General features: G+C 35.9%; 1 long non-coding RNA gene across 1 annotated transcript in view; it reads right to left on the minus strand.

Annotated features, from left to right (window-relative positions):
• Positions 1-7,516: 7,516 nt before the first annotated feature.
• LOC118002649 overlaps positions 7,517-25,398 on the minus strand; it is a 105,885-nt gene continuing 88,003 nt past the window's right edge. Inside the window, exons 2-3 of the long non-coding RNA XR_004677080.1 lie at positions 11,675-11,731; positions 7,517-11,336 (exon numbers count right to left, since the gene is read on the minus strand). This is a non-coding gene — a long non-coding RNA (uncharacterized LOC118002649). The remainder of the gene's footprint in view (positions 11,337-11,674; positions 11,732-25,398) is intronic.

Raw genomic sequence — 25,398 nt, forward strand, 5'->3', positions numbered from 1 at the left:
GAAGAACAGGTGTGAGGAGCTCCACACGAAGAACCTGGTGCTAGATGGTGGATGGGTTTGAGGGGATTCTGTACCAGCTGATGGAGGCGGCTCAGAAACAGAAGGAACTTAACAAAGACAAAATCCAGAAGATTCTGAAAGAAAAAGGCCAATTTACTGCAGACCTGAACTCCACTTAAAAATCTCTTTCACCTATTCAAAAAGCTTGAGAAACAAAAGAAGGTGCTCCAACGCTACTGCACCATATGAAGAATCCTTGAAGTGTGTTGAGAATTATTTAGTAAAAATTGAAAAGGAAGGCCAGAGACAACAAGCACTGAAGGTCCACGCAGAATAGAAACTCAGGCTGCCAAGTGAGGAAATTGCCCTGCTGAGGGCCAGGCCCAAGCGGAGGCCTTGGTTTCCAGGTGAGCCTCAGGAAGGAGTAGATGCACATCCACTCTCTGGAGGAGACCACTTAGCGGAAGACTAAAGAATACGAAGAACTGACCAGAATCTGTGATGACCTCATTTCCAAGATAGAGAAGATCTGATGTGGAAGTCAGGAAACTGGGAAAGAAAAGCAAAAATCAACTCCATACTATAATCTGTAGATATATAAAGACAAAAAAAAGTATGACTATATTCATATTTGTTTTTAAATACATAATTGTACAGTTCTTGACTTTTTTTGAACTATTATGATTATCTTAAATGTTAGAGAAATGCTCTGAGATCTAGATCTCATGAACTTTGAGGTATATTACTATGAAAATCAGGGTATGTGGCAGAATTTTAGTAAGTATTAAAACTTAAAATAACAAACAAGCTTGCCTTTTGATAGACCAAGATTCTAATATTTTCACAATTCTCTTTATACTAATGAAATGAAATGAAAGAACAAGAGAAACGATGGTGCAAACAAATATAGATATAATAAAAAGCTTAAAATAAAATTCTCTAAATAATAAAAAGAAAAATTCAAAACTGAGAAAACAAGTTTAAGTATAGAATTTAAGTTGGCTAAGGAGGTCCTGGGGGGGCTCAGTCAGTTAAGCAGCTGACTCTTGATTTTGGCTCAGGTCATGATCTCAGAGTCCTGGGATCCAGCTGCAACAGGCTCCATGCTCAGCAGGGAGTCTGCTTAACGACTCTCTCCCTCTCCCTCTGCCCCTCCACGCTCAAGCGGGTGCTGGTGCTGTCTTGCTCTCTCAAATACATAATACATAAATACATCTTTTAAAAAAAAGAATTTAAATTGGTTACAAGTGGAAAATGCAGTGTCCTTTAATGACTTTAGAGGTCCAGGGGAATACAGATACTTCTGCTAATCTGAACTAACAATTTAAAACAATCCCAGATGAGATTGGGTACTTTAGGGTGGAATGGCCTATAGGTGCAATCCCAGATGAGGGATTTACTCATTTGCCTCATAAGAACTGAAGAAACATTTTTCATAAAATGAACCTTGACAAAGTTAAGCTATTTGCCATGATCCAAGGGCAATTAAAAAGCAGATCGAGTAGATGTATACCTAAGTCAGGAGCTGCTCTTTGACCTACATAATGGGCCATTGGGTAAAAACTTTTAGTAAAGACAAATTTAACATACTAAAGTAGACATCATAATGAAATTAACTCTCATGTTCCTATCATATAGTTTCAATAATTATCATTTCATGGGACTCATGAACTCATCCATTTCCCAGCTCCATATCATGAAGCAAATCTCAGACATCATGCCATTTCATCCATAAATATTTCACTATATTTCTCAATGATAAAGTTTATAAAAGCATAGCCATAATACCATTATTATAAGAAAAAGTTGATTATTATCTTTAAATACTTGATCAGTGAGTCAAATTTCAATTGTCTAATAAATGTCATATTTCTTTTTGACAGTTTAAATAAGAATTCAAATAAAGTATACATTTTGTGATTGGTTGACATGCCTCATATTTCTTTCACCTTTTTTGTTTCCTTTGCCATTTATTTGTTGAGGAAACTAGGTCATTTGTCCCGTGGAATGTTCCTCCATCTGGATTTTGCTCGCTGTATTCCCATAGTATAAACATCTTCCTCTACATTCTAGATTTCCCATAAAATACACATTCAATATAGATCAAACTCCAGTACAATTTTGGGAATGGGGAAGTGGACTTCTTTATAGGCGATGATTGATGATCAATACTTCAATCCAATAAGTTAATTACAGGCTGCAAAATGTTGATATTCTAATCCTACCACTCCCTCTTATTACCTAGAAATTTTCCATAAAAAAAGTCTCCATCTTATTTATTTTTCTGGCTTAATTTTTTCACTTTATTTACCAATTTTCAAAATAATGAATTGGTTTACTAGTATTCTGCAACAGTGAACAATTGGTATTTTATAAAGTATCATTATGACATATAGTTGATATACATTAGGATTTTTAAATATTTGTTATTTTCGATCAAGGGCAGTTATTTTTATTATTGTTGGTCAAATTGTCCCATATTTGAGCAACGGGAGTCCCTTCATGGTGGCTCTTGAATTCTTTTGACACATCATGATATTTGTATAGTTTTCTAGATTTCCTGTATGGTATAATGCTCCAGGATCATCTTGTGCATTTTTTTCCAGATCTGAACTCAGCTATTTCTCAAAGGAATACCAGCTTTTTTTTTTTTTTTAATCACATTTTGAGACCACAGTCTGGGTTCAAGAGGTATTTGTTGAACTTTCTCAACAAGCTGGTTGGTCACTTTCTCTTAGGCCTTTTCAGTGAAAGAGCTACAGAACATGCTTTATTTTTTTTAAATAATATATAATGAGTTCATAAAAAGTTTTAAATCTGTTAATACACACTGTTAAATAATTGCAATATAAAAAAATGAAGCTAATAGTCCCAGAGTGGACTCAGTGTTGATTTTCTATCATGATGAGAAATTGAGAACCTTGAAAATTGAACCTTGATGATATACAGGAAATGTTGACTTTATTTTTGTAATCCCCTCCACCTTGCTAACTTTGACTAAAAACAATGAAGCCTGAAAAAAAACTGAACCTATATTATACAAACACCAAGTATATAACTTCACTTAAATTACCTAAATTAAACCTTGGCTTTTTTTTTTTTTAATTACAGAAAAACTCGGCTACAGAGAAATAAATTTATTGGAATTCATTGACTCAAAGACGAAATTATTTTCATCCTAGAAGAGATCATTCATTTAAGTATGTGCATTCTATAAAGAAGCTTATGCACAAATGGGTTTTGTGATTTTTCTCAATGGTGACAGAGTTACCAGTTATTTAAAGTTGTCCTACTCCTGGGCTCCTTTTGTTTCATGACACCACACAGACACATACTATTTCCTTTTCTTCATTTTAAATCTTGAATCATTAATTCCTGTATTCTGTATAAACTTAAAGACACAAACAAGGAAACATTGTTTTTCTAGGGGTTTTATATTATTAATAAAGGAGGGAAAATATAATTGATAATTATTGATGGGTTCTGTTTTATGTATTTGAAATAGGTGTCTTTCCATGGGTATTAAAATGTTTATCCTTAAAACTTGTTCAAATAAAACTTTGAATGATCCCTTAAACTCTAAAGAGAACTCTGAAAGACATTTTCTAAATACTACCTTCAGAGATCATCTGGACAGAATTTTCTTCTCTGTTAAAACCATTTTAAAACTTTACAATATCATAACAACTCTCAAATAGAGAAACTGAACAGAGTTTCATTCTGTTTCTGAAATCTTTATTAACTGCAGCGAGCCTCCAATCAGGACAGAAGGAATACATTTCGTCCATCAGTTTCAACTTTTCAATGGTAGAAAATTGCTTCTAGGCGTATCATTACATATTGGTGTGCCTACTCATTTTCTCCCATCACCAGAAGATACCACTTGATCCCCCATCAGCACTTTAGTCTGCTTTCCATTCAACGTATGATTAGCCAGGAGATGGGTCAGAGATACAGCTGCATGAAATTATACAATACATGCATCTACAATGATCTTTGAGAGAATAGATTTTTGCTGCCCAGTAAATCAAACCTGTGAAGCAATCCCTATTCCGTAATTAATGCAATATTCTGATGCCTGTGTGTATCAAAAAATAAAGGGCAAATACTTTCTGTCAATAATTAGACCTCTTTCAAGTTAACTTGTTATATCTTTACAACTGTACCAATATAAGGTCAAGGTATTCAGCCTCTGGGGAGAGTACCATTACAGATAATGCCAAATACTGAAAAGAACACATTAAAATAGACACAGAGATAAGCCTATTACATTTTTAATTCAGGCCATTTTCTACATTTATAATTTTTTTCCAGTTTAAAAAGAAAGTCCTCTTATATTTTTAATTTATAATGCATACATTGTCTCTAATTTCTAATGTGAAAGATGTAATTACAGGCTGTCATAAGGAATGCTATCAATGTTTGAAATGAATTAATTAGATGTCACTGCTACATATTCATTTAAAAAATATTTTTATATACTGCAGTTGAAATTGTGAATGTTTGACTTACTCTCCACTTCTGTTGATCATCTTTTTAAAAGTATATTACTATATGGTATCAGAATCATTAGACTCATGTAAATATTTTCTATATTAAAATATTTTTCTTGTTTTTCTGCTTTCATCACAGATCATCATTAGGATAAAGCAAGTCAAAATGGTTAAAATTACAAAACACTTTTCTATATTTCTTGATATTTAATTTATATAGTTTTTTGGGTAGATTTTCACTGAAAGAACATGGCATTTTTTTCAAATTATATTTGAAATTTATATGATATGGAAAACCTAAATGTTTGTATCATCTGGAGCTGAGTCTACAAGACATTGAAATAATTGATTCTATCCAAAAAACTAGGCAGCTTTAAATAAATATGTAAATTAATAGATTGGAAAACCTATGAAAAATTATATAATTTGGCTTATAGTTCACAGAAGTGATCAATTAGCTTGCCCAATATGAAACAAAGCTTATGGTAGATATGTACTGACACATAAAAGTATAAAAAACAATGATTTTGATAGTTTTCAAAGTTATCCCTTATAATCAATAAAACTAAAACTAATCTAGAGAAAATATCTTTTTTTAAAGGTTTTATTTATTTGAGAGAGAGAGAGAGCACAAGCAGGGGGAGGGGCAGGCACAGGGAGAAGCAGGCTCCCCGCTGAGCAGGGAGCTGGACATGGGGCTAGATCCCAGGACCCTGGGATTATGACCAGAGTTGAAGGCAGACACTTAACCAACTGAGCCACCCAGGCACCCTGAGAAAATATCTTCTTTCAACTATTGTTACATTAGCAGTCTTGGACAAAGCACTTTCAGCAAAGGCATTTATATGCTCTGTCTCTGGAGAAATAATATTGTTCTATTTGTTTCCCTCAGAGTTCATCCAATAACTTAAAGACCAGTATTACTATATCAAACATCTTATTAGGATGTTCATAGTAGCATTTACAATCCATTTATTTTTTTTCTACTACTCTGTAAGATCTGTAGTCTATTTCTGATCTTTTAGTAATTTTCATAGAAATTTTAACATGCCTGCTAAACTTATTAAATTCTAAAATCACTCAAAGTTACATATTTACGCTTCTTTTGAGCATTTTACTTCCTATTACCACCTTCCTGACTTACATGCTGTTACTTTTGTGTATCTGAGTTGTTCTAGCTTGTGTTAACCCACAGGAAAAAAAAATATATTGCTTCTTAGAATCAATATTTGTGTAGATGTATAATTATATTTGACACTATTTGCTCATCATATCTTCATGTATCTTAGGCCTTCTAGTTGGAATCACTTTTACTCTGACTAAATAATATCCTTTCAAATTTTATTTAGTGAGGTTCTCTTGGTAGCAAACTTAGTTCTATTGTTGTGTTTCGAAAAATGGAACTGACTATCCAGTTCTCAGTTCACCATTATTTTTTCTTAAATCATTTTAGTTGATTATTGCTTGCTATTCATTGGGACTATTGAGAAATCGCTATTTGCTATTGCCATTTTTTGGAAGTTGAACTGTCTTTACCCTCAGGCTGCTTCTGTTATTCCTTTTTGCCCTTGATATTCTGTGGTTCCATTGTGATATATGTCTGGGTGAGAATTTTTTTAAATTCTTCCAGTTTGGAATTCAATGGACTTTCTGAGTGGCAATGATTTTGTTGGGAGACAATTCTCCATAAGTCTCTGTTACATTTCTGTACATTTTGTGAAGAGGTATCGGCAGCTTTGTTCTAGATTCTCTTTTTAAGGATATCTGCATAGAAAACAGCCTTGGTGGTGTGCCTGGGTGGCTCGGTCGTTAAGCGTCTGCCTTTGGCTCAGGTCATGAACCAGGGGTCCTGGGATCGAGCCCCGCATCGGGCTTCTTGCTCGACGGGAAGCCTTCTCCCTCTCCCACTCCCCCTGCTTGTGTTCCCTCTCTCGCTGTGTCTCTGTCAAATAAATAAATAAAATCTAAAAAAAAAAAAAAAAAAAAAAGGAAAACAGCCTTGGAATACATGGGTGTCCTCCTTCAGGTCAAAGGACAAATTTATCTCCTGACCAAGATAATGAAAACAATGTGTCCATCCAGACAAACATTGCGCAGTTTTGCTAACATCACCCTTTAAAATTCTGTGTTCCCTAAACTCAGAGTTCCTTAGCTGTCACAAAATTCACTATGCATACTGTCCTTCTAGACCTCCCTCTGTATCACCCTTGTCAGATTTGGGGGTCAAAAAGAACTTAAGCAAACATGAGCTCAAGATTCCTGCTGTCTCCTGGGTAATAAAATTACCTTTCCCTGACCCAGGAAACTTCTTCTGCAACTTCTATAAAACTGTGGGAAACTAATTTATTAGCTTGCAAGTACTGTAAAACCAAATCCTTCAAAGCTCTTAACAGACTTTCATTGGTTCTGCAGAGTTCTTAACCATTATTTATTTGTACATTCCTCTTGTCACCTTCTTTTTCTTCTCACCTTCTGGTACACCAATGAAATATTCTTAGTAGTTCTTACTCTATTCTCCTTCTTTCTGGACATTTCTTTCATGTTTCATCTTTTTCCCTGCCATATTCCAATTATTGTCTTCAGATATATTTTCTAGTTCATTAAAACTATAATCTACTGTATTAGACTGCTAGGGCAGCCATAGCAGAATATCACACTCTGGCAGGCTTAAACAACAGAAATTTATTTTCTCACAGTTCTGGAAACTAGAACTTCAAGATCAAGGTGCCATCAAGGTTGGCTTCTGGTGAGACTTCTCTCCTTGGCTTACAGACTGTTACTTTCTCACTGTGTCTTCACATGGCCATTTGTGCACATGTCTCTTCTTTTCTCAAAACGACACCAGTCTTATTGGATTAGGCTTCCACCTTATGACCTCATTTGTCTTTAATTAAAGGCCTATCTCTAAATATAGTCATACTGGGTGTTAGAACTTCAACATATGCACTTGACTGGGGGGGTTGGGAAGGGAGGACATAATTCGGTCCATAACATCTACTAATGGCCATTTTTTATTTCAGGGAATATAAAGTATTTTATTTTCAGGAAGGATGCAAAAGAAACTCATATATAGTAGATACTATTGGGAAGAACAAGAGATTAGGAAAGGAGGGAAACTTCTACTTTCATTGTGTGCATTTCATGTTATATGACTATATGGCTTTAATGTTTTCCATAAGGTAGACAGACTCGACGGTGACTGCCCAGAATGCCTGCATCCTGCTACTTATGCTCTTGGATATAATTCCCTGCTCTCATATAGTCCCCTCCCCTTGAGTGTAGATGAGGCCTGTGATTTGTTTCTAACCAATGGAATAGGGCAAAGATGATGAAATGTCACTTCCACAATTACATTATAACAGATTTTTCTGTCTTGCAGGCTCCCTCTGGAGTCTCTCTTGACTGGCATGATAAAAGAAGGGACTAAGTTGGGAGGCCCATGGGCGAGGAATTGAGGACAGCCCTTAGACAACAGCCAGCATGGGGCCAGTGCTTTCAGTCTCATAACTACAAGGAAATGATTTTTGCAATGACCTGAGTGAACCTGAAAGTAAATTCATTTCCTGTGGAGCCTCCAGACAAGAACCTAGTCCTGGCCAACACCTTGATGGCAGTCTTACAGAATCCATACCCAGACTCGTGACCCACAGAAACCGTGACATAATAAATGTGTGTTGCTTTACATTGTTTGTAATAATTTGTTATACAGCATGGAAAACTAATACATGCCATACGTATATATAACTTTAAAATACAACATATTTTTGACAAAAAGTTACATCTCCATGTTTTGACAGGATAAATATCCATCATATAACAATTTAAGGGCTTTTAATTTTCATTAAATGTTTTTCATTTCTGGAATTTGTATTTTATCTTTTCAAAATATGCTTAATCATTTTATAATCTGCTTCTCTTTGTTCATACTTCTATTACTCCTTTCACCTCTTTAAGAAGTACTTGTTTTAAATACCGTGTCTGTTAAGTCCAGTATCTCACGTTACTATGTTTTTGAGCATTCTTTACCTTGCTTCTGCTGAATCTTGCTCATGACACTTTATTTTGTTATGAGTTTTCTGATTTCCTGTAAGGCTCACCTTTTCTGGAACGTTAAGTATGTAAATCATTTGAGATATGTCTGGAAATGGGCTTCTCCAGGGAGGCTCAGCCTTTGCTTCTCCCAGGCAACTAGGGCCATTATCATCAGCTCAGTCACATCAAACGAAATTCAGAACTTGAAATTTTTAAGACAATCAGGTGATGAAATGTCATGTTATATGTGTGTTGTGGTTATTGTTCTCCTTCCATTCTTTTATCAGCTTTTGAAGCTAGCCTGACCACCTAAATTTTCGATGTTTTCTAAAATGTTTTCTCTGCTTCAACTCACTTTTACTCCCCAATTTATTGCACTCAGCATCTTTTTCCCCCAAAATTCTTCTGCAACTATACTCAAGGAATACCAATAAATTTCATACTCAAAGCTACTAGCTTCTTTTTAATGTCATTATTTTATTGAATTTAATACTATAAATCCCTTTTGCCATGCCCTCTGTACTGTAATATTTCTTGCTTTTCCTACCAACCCTTTCCCTATCTCCACCCAATATCCTTCACTTTCCTCACTCCTTTTCTAACAAAATTCTTTCAATACCCAATGTTTGTCCCAACTCTTTCCTTAATTTTTCATGTTTTCTCTCAAATTCCCCCTTTATTTCTTGACTTCACATACTAACTACAATTTGATGTTATCCAAAATTATTAACCCCCATAATCCTGATATGCCACAGCTACAGATCCATAATTATAACAGCCCTGTGCATCTTAACTATTCATAAGATTTCTATCTAACAGTCAAAGTGATTGAACACAATCACTCTTTTTCAAAATCTATCTCCTCTCCTTATTTTCTGTAATAATAACAACAATGACTGATACTTACGTCAAGCATATGATGTGCCAGATTTTGCTCTCAGTGTTTTTTGGGCATTAAGCTAATTAATCCTAAAAAGAACCTTGTAACATAGGGCTTACCATTATTTCCTCTTGACAAATGATGGAACTGAGACACAAAGAAGTTAAAATATTTGCCTAAGGTCACACACCCATTTAGTGGTTGATCTAGCACTCAGTATAGCTCCAGGGTTCATTCTTGACTGATATTCCCATAAACAGCTAGGTAATATAGTAGGACACCATATCCTTCTTTCCAGACTTATATACATACATGAATTCTATGTCTAAACACTCTCATTATATATAATATATATATCACATATCATAATAATCAATAGAAATAAATTAAATTTTGTTATAAATCCTAAGTCCTTAATTCTTACTGCTAGACTAATTAATGTGCTAGAGGTAATTAAATCAGCATAAATATCATAGCTGAATTTCATGAAAAAGATCAGAAGATGTTATGCCCATTAATAACTTCTGTAGCTATTCAAGCAAATATAATGCAATAAGGATAATTAAATCTCGTGCTTCAGGGAGCAAGTAGGTTTGCTTAAGAAACAGAAAGGAAAATATGCCTTTATTCTCTACCCTAGGGAAAATAGTGGAAAAACTGACGAGGCATATTAAAAGGGTAGTAGAAAGGGTAACATCTGCTGTTCTCTGAAATATCAAGCTTTGGCAGAGATAGAATTAACAGATTCATATCTGATATTGAATTATAGTAACTTTCATTTACACATGGTGGAAATAGGCCCTGTTTTAATTTCATTTTAGTTTTAATTTACTAACTACAGTACAAAAATGCATGCTGTCTCATAAGTATACCAAACATTACATTTTAGAGTAGCTGGCAAGAAATACTTCTAATGATTTTTAATTTGTTTTCAAAATTGATTTAAGTGGTGTTGAGTTCTCAGAGCCAAAGTTTACCTTTTCTTTCAACAGTTTCTACACTGGCCTGTATCTGAATTACCAGTGGACTGCTGCAGATAGCAGAAAGAAACATGTAGGTATTAGCATGTAGAGTCCAAAATACCAAACCAGTTATAGGGCAAAAATCCTTAATTACAAGTCATAGAAAGCTGTGCCATTTTTAATCCTTTAAGATTTAAGATGCTCTAGTATTGGCAGCAATCACCTGAGAGTCTGTATAGAAGATTCAAATTTAATGTTTGGGGAAAAAAATGATAATTTCTAATTTTAAATATATACCTGCTTGCAAATTTTGCCAATCTTCCTACCTTAGTGGCTTCATATACTACTAGCAATGAGTTTTAATAGACTGAAGAACTCTAATTCTAGTTCTAAATCTCAGGTTATGAGTGTATTTTTATTTTAATACTTTCCTAAAATTTAATTTTATTCCTATCTGCCCTCATTTTTTTTTTCCATGCCTGGGCCTCTGGGCTGTGCCAATTTGCATATTTGAATTAATGCACCAAATAATGTTTGAAAGTCTAAGTTTATTAAATGCCTTTAAATCCAACACTTCCTCTGACTAGTTAGACTTTATTAATTAACCCATATGTTATCAAAACCTCACTCTGGCTGCCCACTTGGTTGTCTCTGGGAGTCAAATGGAAAAAACAACTGGCTCCTTTGAATATACACAGTATTGACACCAGGAAATTTATGTGAAGTTACATCTCCAAGGTAGCTCACATTTCCACTAACACAAAACTCCATGCATTATAGAATTTACTGGTTGACTAATTGCTTAAGAGTTGACAGTTGTTGAGCTAAGGATTTTTCATCTCATTTTCTCACCCCTGAGTAAAACTTTGTCACAAGTGAATTTAAAAAGGAAAGTGAAATGATTGATATGTTCCATATGCTACAGTTGTACTAATAGTAACAGAAACACTTCACTGGGTGGTAATAGGCCTAAGGAAAGAAAAAGGAAAATAACTGTTAACTCTAATAACATATCAAAATGTGAACAGCATTACTTTCAATAAACAAAGATACAAATAAATACCTGTGGCCTTACTGAACAACAGGGAAAAATGTCAAAAGTGTAGATGTATTTTTGGAACCGTACAGAATATATTTTAAAAGTGTATATGTCTGTGACTTGTCCAGTCAATTATATATAGGACACAATTAACGATGAAGTTATTCAATAAACTATTTTTGTTTACATGGTACAAGTCTCAGAAGATACTTTGCCTCTCAGCATTAAATAGAAGGAGCTCAAGATGGGAAATAATTTTCATAGTTACCTCAGGCTGAGAAATAGAAGTGCCAACTAGTTATTCCAGAGGAAAAGATTTCTTGTTCTAGAAGAAAGGATTATAGATGAGATCTTCTGAGCAGAACAGCTAAAACATATGGCCACTCTCCCCAAGGGACTAGCCCTTGTCCATTCCTGTACCCTGTACATCCAAATAAGCATTTATGGAATATTAGCCTTTACCATCCAATGAAAGTCTCCTTGTGCATGAAGCTGCAAGGCAGAATTTGGAACTAGCCCAGTTGTCCACCCACCCATTCTTAATAGACAGGAATTCATGGTGTGGACAGAAATATTTGACAGTAAGGATTCCCAAACCACATCATTTCCAAAGCTCTAAACATAGATCTCAGGGAGAGGCAGTCTAGTGCAAGGTCTTTGTGTTTGTGATAATGGCTTAATGTTACTAATCCACTAAAATTCATGTTTCCTTCTTTTAGTAACAGATGTAACCAAATTTTATTCATTTGCCTGTGAAAGTTAATAATACAACTCTTTATCATGTGCAACTACGATTTATGGCACAGACTTGCCCCTCCCCCAAATTGAGTGTTGTGGCTGTTTGCAGGTGTGGTAAAAGTACGGAACAGCCGCTTTAAAACTTGTGATATGTTTCTGAAATAAATGGTATAATGTTGGCTAAAGGGGATTGTCATAATAATTACAATAGAGTGATTAATAGGACATTACAAGTGCCGTTACAGCATTTTGTTGTACAAAAGAATGGTTGAATGGTTATTTCCAAAAATTAAAAATAGAAAACTAAAATGAATATTGCAAAACTAACTGTTGTATCTGCTTAGCAAATGAAAATTCTTAACAAATGGATATTTCCGAGAAACATTTCAAAGGAGAAAAATCTGACCTAAAATCATTTTATTAAATACAACTTAGCAATTAATAATGTGTTCTTTTCCTAGCAATTAACAATATGCTATTCTTATATTTAGTATTACAAAAGTTTGATAACCAGAATGTATAGTTGAAATTAGCAGGTATCACCAGCATAGAAAGCTGTGTAAGTAGGTCACTATGTCACTAATAATGGACATTCTAACAGCTAAATTTCTGTGTTAATGGTGGAATTATATACAAGAGCAGAATTATAGTTCGAATATTTTATCATCATTCAAAGGTTTTGTGTGTCATCATAACTATGTATTGCATCAAAGAAAATGCAGTTTTTTAAGATATCAAAAATAGGTATAAATAGAACTGGTAATGTAGTTGAGAACAATATAGACCACAATGTACTGAGTCATTACAGTGTGCCAAATCTGTACTGGAGATTTGCATTTAGTATATTGCATACTCATTAAAGATTAGGTACATATCATTACTACCATTTTATTTTTATTTATTTTTTTAAGATTCTATTTATTTATTTGACAGAGAGAGAGAGAAAGAGAGCACAACAGGGGGAATGGCCGGCCAAGGGAGAGGGAAAAGTAGGCTCCCCACCCAACAAGGAGGCCGACACAGGAAGGGCTCGATCCCAGGACCCTGGGATCACAACCCAAGCCGAAGGCAGACGCTTAACCAACTGAGCCACCCAGGCACCCCCATTACTACCATTTTAAATATGAAGTATAACCAAGATTTAGTAAGTATTTAAAATCCTGGTTTAGCTACTCAATATACTCTTAATTTTTTTTAAAGATTTATTTATTTGAGAGAGAGAGAGAGAGCATGAGTGGGAGGAGCAGAGAGAGAGGGAGAGAGAATCTCAAGCTGACTCCACATTGAGCACGGAGCCCCACATGGGTGTTGACCCGAGGACCCTGAGATCACAACCAGAGTGGAAACCAAGAGTCAGTTGCCCAACAAACTGTGCCACCAAGGCGCCCCAGCTACTCAATATACTCGTAACCACTAGGCTATGATTTCATTTTTAGCTATACATTTAGGAGTTATGATCATGTCTTCCTTCAAGCATCTGATTCTTTCTCCTTTCCTCATCACAGGACTTGCAAAAATTTCACTCAGTCATGACATCAGGCACAATGTTCAGGATCTCAAGATCTGGATGAGATCTAGATCCCGTGTCTTGATCTGAAGACCCATGAATTAAAAAGTCAAATTATCTGCTAGATAATGGTAGAAGAGAGACATGATGACTACAACAAATTCTCGTAAAAGGGGAATGATGAGAGTATTTAGCAGTCACTGGTCCACAGACATTCTGAAATCCCATTTGACATTATCTGGAGTAGAAAATATTCCTTGATCTAAGTTCTGGGAGTAGGTCCAGAGTAGGTTCTCAGCTCTGTCTGCTGGGAGTTCATTCCTTTTTTATCATCCCCTTTGGCCAATTGTAAAGAAATAATGGGAAAATGTGTCTTTTTTTATCAACCTGTTAGCTACTTATAGAAATTAGGAGATCAAGAAGTATTTAACATCTCAAGAACTCTCAATCTCTTCTAGTCTAGAGTGGTGGTGCTTTTTGCTAACATAACTTATTTTACAGGGTTATGGGTTTTCTATTCACTTTACAGGCCCACTGCCAAAATCTATGTCCATAATTCCTTCCATAGCCTCTCTCTCCAGATTCAATTATGTATATTTTAGGTGTATCACATTTCAGTAAAAATACTACTTTATTCATACTAGCATCACTTTTCTCCTGCTGAATGGCATGTTAGTTATTTTAGAGACATGACCTACCAGGCATGTTGATTATTTAAGAAGTTTAAACAAAAGGTTTGGTGACAAAACCCTTTACTGGTTCTTTATCCTGAGGTAATTTTTAATGGTAACCTCTGAATTAGGTCTTTTCCTTGAGGCTATATCTTAACAGCTACATTTTTAATTTGATGAGAAAAAATTTTATTTAACAACCTGCAATTCTGTACTGTCTCTACTACTTCTAAATACTGCTTGAAAACTGTCTGTTTCTTTCATCATTTTCTTTTAGTACTTCTGTATGTTTATCAGTTACATAATCTTCCTTTCAGTTGTAAGCAATAATTTTAGTAAATGCTTCAATATTATAGATCATAGATCACAATTTTTTTAGTAGCCCATAGTTTCCTTACTGTTTTTCTGGCCATTTATAGAAGTTTTCTTGAAGTCTATAGCCTTGATCAAAATCATACTTTAGATTGTTGTTGCAATGGCACCTCATTTCCCAGTACCAACTTCTATAATGGTTAGCTATTACTATAGTAAAGCTGCATATTAGGTCACCCCCAAACTCAGTGGCTTAAAATAAAAAGCATTTATTCTTATTCATATGTCTGCAAGTCATCTGGGGGTGTCTTTGCTGATACTAGCAAGACTTAATTCAGCTTGGTTCCCAGCTGCATGTTTGGTTTAGTCTGTTCTATAAATATCTCATTGCTCTGGGACCAGTGGGCTTCCTTGGGCCATTTGTTCTCATGGTGGCCAGAGTGTAAAATAGCAAAGTTCAATCCCCAAGCACATTTCAATCTTCCCTGCTTGAGTCACATATGCTAACATCCTATCATCAAAACAAATTACACGGACAAGTTCAAAATCAAGAGGCAGAGAAGTACATCTTGAATTAGGATTTGCAAAGTCACAGGACAAAGATGCAGACACAAAGAGAGATGAAGAATTGTGGCCCAAAGTTTGGTCCGCCACTGCAAGTCTGCACCTTCCTTGTTCTGGCTATAGTATTTCTAGTAAAGGAGGGTAAGGCTTATGTTGCTTATTTGGTCAGCAGTTTTATAATGTTTACCCATGGTGACACTTATGGTAGGGTCTAGATTCTTTTGACATTCTTGGGTTTTTGCTAAATCAGTCTAGAAAAATGTATACAGAGAAGTCGTATCATGGGGTTTTAGACCCTTCCACTACATTCTAAAAATTACTGGGGAAATTCCAGTCGTGTCAGGCACGCTGCCTGGATGGACATATAGTCTTTCATGGCATTCCATGAACATCACCTTGAGCAGGTGCCTCTCTACAAGAACAGATAATGTACTATGTCAAACACACTATTCCATCTCATTGGGAAAGTTTTAACTTTGCTTCTGATTGGTGATCATGTTGATAATTTCATCAGTCATGGTTATCTTCGATTGCAGGGGCTTTTAGAACATATGTGCATAAGGTTGCCATGATTCTCAAAGTAGTAAATTTTTGTGAAAAGAACAAAATCTATGCTACATATGGAAATGTGTAGGTAGGTTTTCACAACCAACTCTTCTGAGTATGGAAAAGAAAATAACAACTCTTTCCTGGTAGCATATTCCAAATTTTGTATGTGTTCAGATGTTCAGTTCAATGTATTTGTGGAAGATGGACACAAGCATCTTATTGACTATGTAAAGTGTTGGACCTTGTATAAAATGTACTGCAAAAGGTTGCCTGGCCAGGGGTGTCTGGCTGGCTCAGTCAGTAGACCATGCAACTTTTGATCTTGGGGTTGATCTTTGGGTTGTAAGTTCAAGCCCTACATTGGGTGTACTGATTATTTAAAAATAAAATCTTGCAAACACAAGTGGGAGCTGCGAGTGGTAAGATTGGGCAGAGTGTCAAGCAGATAGCCACAATTAAGTGTGTGATTTATACATGGCCTAGAGTGATTAAAAACTGAGTTATATTCCTTGGGAAAATCTAAGAGTCCCTTCTAGTTATGTAGTCACTTTGAGTAGATAGACACTTTGAAGGAGCATCAGGTTCCCTAAAGGGCTATACTGTATGCCAAATTGGTGACCTGATACACCCATGTTATGAATACAAATTTTTCACAGACTAGTTCAATGTATCCTTCAGTCATGAAGGAACTGAATTTAGAGGCTTTGAAATATTTCAAATAAGAAATGTCTTGGAATTTGTTTTTAATTTCCATATTCCCTTAGAGAAAAAAAAAAATCTCAATAAAACCTCAAACAGTGACCAAGGTTCTCAGGCAGTAGTATGAACTGAAGAGCTGAGTGAGACAAAAAACATTGCCTGTGTCTCTCACAGTACTACCCTCTGCTGCCATAGGTAATAAGGAGAGGTCTGAGAAAACAGTTTATGCGTTACTAGGGGACATTGGTTCCTGAGTCAGACACCATGGAGTGAGCTCCTTTTCTGTTCAGACTGCTTATTGGAAAGTGGGCAAATCTCAAAAATCACTAAATCTTGATTTTCTTATTTTAAGATGGTTATCATAAGAGTGACTTCTGCATAGCGTGGTTGAGAAGATTAAATGACTTTATACATACAATGACATTACTCCAGGACCTGGTGAAAAGCAAATAATAGATACATATATACACACATAGACACACACACACACACACACACATATCTACGTGGTACCACTTTCTTCTTCTTTCTCTCTCCTCAATTATTTCCTTCTTTTTCTTTTTTCTGCCCATTCCAGTCCTCATCCTCTCTTCTGTATTTCCCCTACCCTCTGTTAGACATTAGATAGAATAATTACGTGATGAGTGTACAAAATTGAACCCTAGAGGAAAAAACAGTAAAAACAATACCCATCTGGGGCGCCTGGGTGGCTTAGTCAGTTATGTGTCTGACTTCAGCTCAGGTCATGGTCTTGGGGTCCTGGGATCGAGCCCTGTCTCAGGCTCCCTGCTCAGCAGGAGTCTGCTTCTCCCTCACACTCTGCCCCTCTCTCTGCCCTTCTCCCTGCTTGTGCTCTCTCTCTCCTTCCCTCAAATAAATAAATAAAATCTTTAAAAAAAAATACCCATCTGAGACTTAGACACAAATACCTAGAAATTTTAATTAAGGATGGCTAAGTCTTATTATCTGTACAATGGTCTATTTATTGTAGACCTATAAATAGCATTAGAGTCAAACATTAACAGTTAACATTGTGCAACATCATGGTGTTAATTGCTCAGCAATGAATGGATATTCATTTATATGTTCATCTATTTAAAACACAGATTGCAAAAAAAAATGTATAACTTTAATCTCTTGTCTTTGATTTATTATCGTTATTCTAAGTGCTCTGTCACTTAAGCAACTGGTAACAAATCTTAGAAAAAATACTAGATTAGGTGTCCAATCCCAAAAGCACAAGTTATAGCCAGTCTATTTCAAGTCTTTTTCTTAAATGCTAAAGTATGAGTGAAATAAATAAATATATTTTGTTGACATTCAGTTCTGTACAATGTAGATTTAAGGGTCCTTTAAGGAAAAAATATTGTACGGTGCTTTCTATTCATAATGATGCAGATTTGAAACTGTAGGATTTACCTATAAGGAAGAGAGATCATGGTATGGTACTTTAAACAACTCAGAGCTTTATTTTCCTATGTTACAAAAAGTCAGAAGGTACGCAGGTACTGACATTTTTATCAACTGGACATGGCTGTCAGGGCCCAGGACTGAGATTCTCTTGGCTCTATCTTCATAATGTGAATGAAGATAATGAAGAGAGAGCTGCAGCTCCAATTCTCACATTAGTATTTAAAGCAAGAGGAAGCAGGAGGGGCAAAAGAACAACAACAAAAAAGATCCTATACCAACTTTTAGAGCCCTTTCCTAAAAGTTCTACTCAATGACTTCTGCTTATATGTCGTTTGGTAGAACTGAGTCAGGGGCTATTTCTGTGCACAAGGAAAGTTAGGAAATGTAAATTTGGAGAAGTTCTTGATGCTTACAACAAACTGAGGCTTGATCAGTAAAGAGTAAAGTAAGGCTACTTATTATGTGGACAATAAATAATCTCCCCTGCAGTTCATATTTTGGCTAGCCCAACACCAGTACACAACATTCATACACACGTCTTCCCAGGCATAAGGCATACTTCCCACCTTCTCAAAGGAGACAGCCAGAAAGCCTTATCCTCTGGCCATCAGTTCAAAATATAAGATCTCCAGGTGATGTCTAATCCTTCCCATCAGATCTAGGTATGACTCCTTGTGGTTTGATGATGTATAAACTAAATTACAAGTTACCTGCTCGTGATATACTTGAACAATGATCCAGAAAAACAAGAAAAAAAAAATTAAACTACCCTTGAGAATGAAGAATAATGGGAAATGCACAGCCCTAATTGGTCTCTAACAACTGTAAAATCCTACTAGGGAGAAGATCAAGGATTCTCTGCCTCATCAGTAGAGAAATTTCCTTGATTAGACAATCTGTCAATTCTTTGTTCTATGTACTAGGAATGTCTGCTTTAAATATTGTACTCAAAGCTACTATTGGAAACGGTATTGAGGAGGATGGCCTTTATAGGGGTTTAGCAGCTTCAGAAATCTATCACCTGTTGGTGTCAGTACAGAGACCCAAAACATAGTCCACATCTTAAAATCACTGATTCTTTGGTCTCAGTAAAGAAGCTTGTATCAGACTAACACTCCCAACGAATATAAATCTAAAACATCAATTAAAAACATCGGACTTCAGGATTTGAGTGACCAAGATCCAACAGGGAAGGGAAGGACATTGAGATGTGGTTCAAACTCCCTCCAGGGTATCTGCAAATCTCCTTTACTGTGAGGAGAAGACAAGTGTACAGGTGGCCAGGTGCTTGTGGGAGTTTCCCTGGACTGTAGAGGTGAAGACTAGAGTTCAGGAATGCTAAAGTGGCAGGAGTTTAAGGGGCCATAATCCTAGAGAAGAGAGAATCATAGATATGAGCCTGAAATTCTCCACTCAATTTCTCCTCAAAGTATTTGCCAAATCCTAAGCCTCTAATGCAATGAACAAAATGCTGAAAAAACAAATAAATAAAGCAAGCAGACAGCAGCACTTGGAGCCTAAAAATTTGAGCAGAAATTTTGACAATCTCATGGAGCTGGGGTGACAGAAGTCAGAGTTCATGGTTCAAAAGGAACTCCAGTGTTCCTGTTGAGACCCGGAAGACCCATGCCCTGGATGTAAATGTTATTCCCAGAAGTAAGTACAAAGGAGAAACAGACCAGCCCTAAAGACACCTGAAATCCACTTTCAACTGGATCAAGGTAATCTGCATGCCATCTCTCCTTCTGCCAGAAGATAATCCAATCCTTTCAAAAATGTTGAAAATGTAAACATCATTCAAGGCCTCAATGATTTCCACATGCAATATCAGGAATTCTACAAAAAATACCAGGCATGCCAATAAAACTTTGCATGAACTTTACATGAATCTAATATTAGTCTATGTATTAACTCTTTACTTCCAGCTATTTGATTCTGCAGTTACAGATTAATGGGAGCTTTATGGAGTCTCCTGAACCTTCTTCACTTATGCTTCATCAGTTTTATAAATGTCTTAACCAATATACTACTTTGGTCCCAATTTCAAGCATGCTAGTCCTTTTTGATCATATCTATTGCATCACACAATTTTCTGCATTTCCCATTTTTTTCCTGTTCTTAATTTTCTTACTCAATCATACTCTTTTCTCTTGTAACAGAACCCTATGAATTAGGTACTACTGTTATTCCCACCTTATACGTGCAGAATCTGAGAATTAGAGGTTAAATAACCAGTAATTAGCCCAATATTACAAAACTATGATTCAAAAGTAGGCAGCCTGGGTCCAAAATCCATGAACCTAATGTTTAGTCTATGCTGCCTCATACAAAAGAAAGTAATGGACTTTCATTATATAAAACAGAGACAAAGGGAAATCTTTCAAAATGTTAATAGTATGTGTGGGATTTTGTGTGTGTGTGTGTGTAAAATTATGAATGGTTTATGTTCACTCTTATTTGCATTTTTAGTATTTTCCAAAATTTGTATAAGCATTGGTTTTATAGTTGAATATATTTATAAGACAAAAAAAACTGAGGCTCAAAAATGATATAAAATTATTCTATCCTACTAGCAATAACTATAAATAACTGTTTTCTAGTTACAATAGCTATACATGTCAATGGTTACTTTAGGACCCAGAGAGTTTTTCTATTGTAATTCAATCCATCAATTGCAAATATAATATTTTAAATATCCTATAATTTTGATTAAATATGAATTGAGTTTTCAAAAGTCTGTAAGTATATACTACAGCTGTCTATCCAGCAAGAAATAGTACTTTTTGAGGTTTATCAGCCATTTCAAGATACCACATTGTCATAAATTTTACTGGAATTAGCAATTTTCTTACTGCACTTTAATGGCTTGAGTGAATAGTTCTAGTGCATAAACAGTGTATTTCTATCACACTGTTAGAATTGAATTAAATATCAGAGGTAGAATACTTCCTCCAAAACACAATTTTAACAGGTTTTAACTGCAACATGTTTAGTAAATCATTTTAATATACAATGGCAATAGTACTAAAATAAACATTTGGTAAGACAAACAATGCTTAGTAACTTAAACCCCAGGAAAACTGAAGGTAGATTTTTTTAAAACGCACTGAATTTACAAAAAAAGAAAAGCAAAATCTGTCAGCTTGCCCAGAAAAAGAAAGAAATTGTCTGAGCATGAAATCGCACAATGGTATGAACAGAAACTTGTACCACAGGAGAAAAGCCACTGGAGATAAAAAGACAGCACGCAGATCACTTAACGGTTCCTATGTCTGTAGCTGTGCTGCTTTTTCTGAATGGTTCCCGCCATAACTCAGTCACACTGATGAGGCACGTATCTTCTCCATGAGCCTTCACTATGCAGAAACTAATAAGTCATTCTGATCGTGATAGAAAAAGAAAAGCTCTTGTCCAAAGAACCCCTGTTTAACACCCCTAGCAATGAAAAAAAAACAAAAAACAAAAAACCCTAGCATCGAGTTGTTTTTGTTTTTGTTTTTGTTTTTAAGTAGGCTCTACATCCAACGTGAGGCTTGAGCTTAGGACTCCGAGATCAATCAAGACTTGCATGACTTACGAACTGAGCCAGCTAGGTGCCCCAGCAACCACTGGTTTTTAGATAGATTTTTTCATAAGTATTACAAATACTAGCCCAGCCAATCTGTACAGATGCTGAAATTTGTAATTATCAAGCCAATCAAAACAAACCAAATTGATAGAAATAAGTTGCTGTGTGGAATATAAAATTGACACAGTTTTTATTTATTTATTTTTAATGTAATTTTTCCAGCTTTCACAGATCTAATTACAGGATCAGGGCTAAGAGGTAAAGGTGTTCCCTGGATACTGAACGAGGTTCTCTACTCACTACTTTGGAAGCACTCCCCTTGTTACATTTCCTTAAGGATTTTAAAATGATATTTGGGTGTATTTTGGTACTTTTTCCCAAATGACATACAGGAATACTGTGTTTTAAAATGATCAGAAAATTCTATAGTATTAGAGTTTTGGCAAATTATTTGCAAGGGTAATGAAGTATTTCTAATCTCTCTCTCAAAGAGAAAAACTAAGGTTATAGACATAGAATAAAACATACATTATTTCTCTGACTTACAACTACATTATATATATGTGGCTTTTAAGTATCTAATGATATGTATATATTGAATATGTGTGTGTGTATTTTATTTTTATAGTGAGGCTTGAGCTCAAGAGTCATTATCTTTTGAGTTAGCAGTCATTATCTCTGGGCTGATTTTCTTTATTGAGTTTACTCTATTTAAACATTTTCCACAATGGACATATATAATTAGAAAAACATTGGAAATAATACTGCAATAAAAATATTTATTTGCCTAGCAATTACAGATTTTTAAATTTAGATTTTGTAAATACAGATTTGCATGTGGATGCTTCTTTTATTTTCCAATTTTATTGAGATATAATTGACATATAACATTGTGTAAGTTTAAGTTGTACCACTTGATGATTTGATACATGTATATATTGTAAAATTATTACCAAAATAAGATTAGTTAATGCAACCATCACCTCACATAATTACCATCTTTTTTGTTATTGTTGTGGGGAAAACATTTAAGATTTATTCTCTTAGCAACTTTCAAGTACACCGTATAGTATTGTTAACTGTAGTCGCCATGCTGTACCTTAGATCTCCAGAATTTATTCATATTATAACTGTAACTTTATATTCCTTAATCAAGATCTCATTATCCTCACTCTCCAGATCCTGGCAACCAACATTCTACTGTCCTTTTTCATGAGTTCAGCTATTTTAGATTCCACACATGAGATCTTACAGTATTTGTCTTTCTCTGTCTGACATATTTCACTTAGCATAATGCCCTCAAGGTCTTTTCATATCGTTTTAAATGACAGGATTTCCTTCTTTTTATGGCTGAATTATATTCCATTGTGGATGAATACACACACACACACACACACAACATTTTTATTATCTAATTATCCATTGATGAAGCTATGTTAGCTATTGTGAATAATTTGCAGGAAACAGTGCAAATATTTTTTGGGAAAATGATTTTGTTTCCTTTGGCTATATACACAGAAGCAGGGTTGCTGGATCATATGGTAGTACTATTTTTAGTTTTTTGAGGAACCTCCCTACTGTTTCCCATACTGACTGTACCAATTTACATTCCCAGTAACAATCATGTACAAGGGTTCCCTTTTCTCCACATTCTTGCCAATAATTATCTCTTGTCTTTTTGATAATAGACATTTTTCCTTTAATTTTATTTTCACACAACCAAAAATGAAACACACTACGAATGGTTTTTCACAGCACATTATATATGGGCCCATTCAGACTTGTTCTCAAAGTGCTGCTAACATTGTAAGTTCTGCCTAAGATGATGGCTGCTAATCATGTAGTCAGTGTATTGTTTTAAATGCAGTAGCATGCAGCCCTCGGCATGGAAGGTCCAGTTCCCCTTTTTTCTTAGATGAGGTTACATGGCATTGGGTCCATATTTACAGACTTGAAATGTAGAAATCCTGAGCAGTTTTGATATACATCTGAGATGAGTTAATGGGAGTCTTGGTCTCAATTTTAAAAAGGGAGGTCCAAACAACAGAGGCTGATTGCTATGAACTTGAGTTGTTTTCATTCTCTACACTAGGAACTAATAACAGGAGTCAGGTGGTATCTCACTGTGATTTTGATTTGCAATTCTTTGATGATTAGTGATGTTGAGTATCTTTTCCTGTACCTGTTGGCCATTTCTGTTTTCTTTGGAAAAATATCTATTCACGGTCTTTGCCCATTTTTTTTTTTTACCAGAATGTTTTTTTTGCTACTGGGGTGTATGAGTTCTTTATACAGTTATTAATTCCTTATCATATATATGTGTGGTTTGTAAATATTTTCTCTCATTCTTTAGACTGCCTTTTCATTTTGTTGATTCCTTTGCTGTACAGAAGTTTTTTAGTTTAATGTGGTCCCATTTGTTTATTTCTGCTTTTATTGCTTATACTTATTATTGTCTTATCTCAAAATCATTGCCAAGACCAATGTCAAGAGATTTCTATGTTCTCTTTTAGGAGTTTTATGGTTTCAGGTCTTACATTTAAGTCCTTAATCCAGTCAGAGTGTCAGAGTTCATTTTTGAGTGGTATAAGATAGCAGTCTAGTTTCATTTTTTGCATATAAATATTGTTTAGCCAAAACCATTTATTAAAGAGACTGTCCTTTTCCCAATGAGTATTCTTGGCTCCATTTTCAAAATTAGTTGATTATATATGTGGGGGTTTATTTCTGAGCTCTTGATTCTGTTCCAGTGGGCTATATCTGTCTATTTTTATGCCAATACCATACTGTTTTTATTCCTATAGCTTTGAAATATAGTTTGAATTAGAAAGTATGATTCTGCAAGGTTTTCTTATGATTGCTTTGGCTCTCCAGGGTCTTCAGTGGTTCCCATGACTTTTAGTTATGTTTTTCTTTTTCTGTGAAAAATGCCACTGGAATTTTGATCGGGATTGCATGGAATCTGTAGGGCATCTGCATTTTGACTGCAGGGACTAGCCATAGATGTATTCTCAATGGTGTTCTCAATGGTGGTCGCCACTGATGGAAGTCAGGGCTGAGTGATGAGCAAGTGTGCTACTGCAGGGACTAGCTGCCAACACATGCAGTGGTGCGGACTTTTGACAGGAGTCAGGACATCTTTGGACACCAGAGCAGCAATCTGGACTCATGTGAAATCAGGGGCTAGCCATGGTTACATGCATGGTAGTGAGGCCAGTGATGGGAGATGGGGCTGATGGTGTGCAGGTACACAGATGCAGGGGCTAGCTGCAGGCCCTTGCAGCACTACAGGCCAGGCACAGGAGTTAGAGCCAGATCCAGACCCACAGGCAGCTTTGGCCCTGGCTGTTGGTGTATTCCCGTGCAGCTGCAGGGGCTAGCTATGGACGCCTACATGGCAGTGGAGGCCAGTGAAAAGGACTGGGGCTCAGGGCACGCAGGTGTCTAGCTGTCAGGGCTAAGCTGTGGGCTCACATGGTGTGCAGGCCAGTGACATGGGTCAGGGCTGGTTCCACGCTTAAGGGCAGCGGGGCAGGGGTGTCCTTGGCTGTCGGTGTGCACTCACGTGGCTACAGGGACACACTGTGGGCACACACTGCAGTGGAGGCTGGTAACAGGAGCTTCAGCATGCAGGAACAGCTGTAGGAGCTGTCTGTAGGGGTACATAGTGGGGCAGGCCAGTGGCAGCAGTCAGGGTCAGACGGGACCCACAAACATACATCTGCTTCTCAAATATGGACACACTGAGGCACCTGGGTGGCTCAGTCGTAAAGCGTCTGCCTTCAGGTCAGGTCATGATCCCAGGGTCATAGGATCGAGCCCCACATCAGGCTCCCTGCTCAGCGGAGAGTCTGCTTCTCCCTCTCCCACTCCCCCTGCTTGTGTTCCTGCTCTCTCTCTCTCTCTGTCAAATAAATAAATAAAATCTTTATAAAAAAAATGGACACACCTTTCTTCTTAAAGCCAAATTG

Source organism: Mirounga leonina, unplaced genomic scaffold (assembly GCF_011800145.1).
Source record: "Mirounga leonina isolate KUSES-001 unplaced genomic scaffold, KU_Mleo_1.0 Mir_82, whole genome shotgun sequence".
NCBI classification, from domain to species: domain Eukaryota; kingdom Metazoa; phylum Chordata; class Mammalia; order Carnivora; family Phocidae; genus Mirounga; species Mirounga leonina.